Genomic DNA, 1,926 nt, shown 5'->3' on the forward strand with positions numbered 1-1,926 from the left:
AACATAGTTGCAGCTGAGAGGCCGGCAGCAGCAGGCGGGGAACGTTGGAGTCCGCAGTCACTGGAGCAAGCAAGCCTCCCTGTTCGCTTCAGTGCATGGCTGCCAGCCGCCATCTTGGCTGACAGTTAATTTGCATAAGGATATGCTGATTAGCCAATGGGAAGGGTAGGGGTCGTACACTAATTACCATGTTTCTCTTTTATTAGTGTAGATATGCATTTTATGAATGTAGTCTCTTCGAAAGATATCATTAAGCCCTAGCTGGGTAGCTCCGTTGGCTCAGCATTGTCCCGATACGCCAAGGTTTGGGGTTCGATTCCCAGTCAGGGCACATACACGAATGCATTGTAAGTGGAACAACAAATCATTCTGTCTTCCTCCTTCTCTTTAAAATAAAAAAATTTTTAAAAAGTTTTAAAAGATACCATTTATATACAGGGTGGGGCAAAAGTGGGTTTACAGTTGTGACTACATGAAACAGAGTTTATTCTTATATTATTATTTTTTAATGATTGTGTTATTTTCCATAGGAATGACTGTAAACCTACTTTCGCCCCGCTCTGTATATGTAGGGATATTTATAACTTTATGTATGTGTATAAAGTTAAATGGTATAAACGGTGCAGAGAAAAACAAAGCCAGGAAGAGGATGCAGTGCTTGGGGATGTGGTTTGGGTGTCATTTTGAAGAGGCCGAGGCGGGGCGACCAACTGGGCATCCTGCAATAATCCAGGAGAGAGGCGACGGTGGCTCAGAGGTGACAATGGCAGCAGTGGCCATGGTGAGGAGTGGTCAGACCCTGAAGGTAGAAGCAGCAGGATGTGCTCATGAACCCCATTTGGGGTGTGGGTAAAAGAGGGCAGTCCAAGATGTGAAGAGCATGAGTCCAAGACGTGAAGTCTGAGCAGCTGGGAGAGGCCACTGAGGTGGGGAAACTCCCGAGCGGCTCTCAGGGAAAGGCCAGGATTCCTCTGGGACCCTCCAAGTTCCGGTTGCACGTTGCCCATCGAGGAGAGAGGCGGAGTAGGTGGCTACAAGCCTAGAGTTCAGCAGAGAACTCTGAACTGGAAACAGGAGTTGGCAAGTCATTGGTTTTTTAAGCACAGGTAGGAATGAGCTCGCCAGGAGGGTGGAGAGAGGAGAGAAAGGGCTTCCAAGCACAGAGCCTCAGCGTCAAGAAGACAAGGCGGGGAGAGGAATCAGGGCTGAGAGGGCCCCGTAAGCTGAGAAAAGCAGGAGCCTGTACTTCCTAGAGGCCTGGGGGGAGGGTAGTGTTTTTAAAGGAGTGAAGAGCGGTGCTAAATGCCACAACAGATGCAGGAAACCACAACGCGATGGTCAGGGGTAGCCTTGTCGACAGCAGTTTGGATGGACCAGGGACAGAAGCCTCGTTGCAGAGGTTCAGCTGAGAATGGGAGGGAAGTCACTAGAGACAGTGGAGTAGAAAGCTTCTCACGGTCTCTGTGATAATAGGAAACCTGGAATGGAGCCGAGCCCCCGGGACTGGGGCAATGAAGAAGGGGCTTGGGAGACAGGCGAGGTAACAGGGTTGACGCCATGGGCAGGATTCGGTAGAGAGGAGAGGTGGACGATGGGGGAGAGGGGAAAACTGTGTCCTTGGTGCGGCGAGGGGTGCGACCCTGTGGTGTGCCTGAGGAGCAGGTACACCAGGATGGAGAGACGCAAGATAGGGAGGACCATCCAGTGACACGTATGTTGTGATTGCCTGGGGCTCCCGGTGCAGCTCTGGCTCCATACCTTCCCACTGCAGACCATCTCTACTAATAAAAGAGTAATATGCTAATTAGACTGGGAGACCTTCCAGGAGACCTTCTGGACATCCTTCTGGACAAAGCCATGGTGGTGGGGCCGAGGCAGAGGCGGTTAGGGGCGATCAGGCTGGTTGGGGGGGGAGGGTAGTTGGGG

Source organism: Myotis brandtii, unplaced genomic scaffold, assembly GCF_000412655.1.
Source record: "Myotis brandtii unplaced genomic scaffold, ASM41265v1 scaffold55, whole genome shotgun sequence".
Classification (NCBI taxonomy): Eukaryota; Metazoa; Chordata; class Mammalia; order Chiroptera; family Vespertilionidae; genus Myotis; species Myotis brandtii.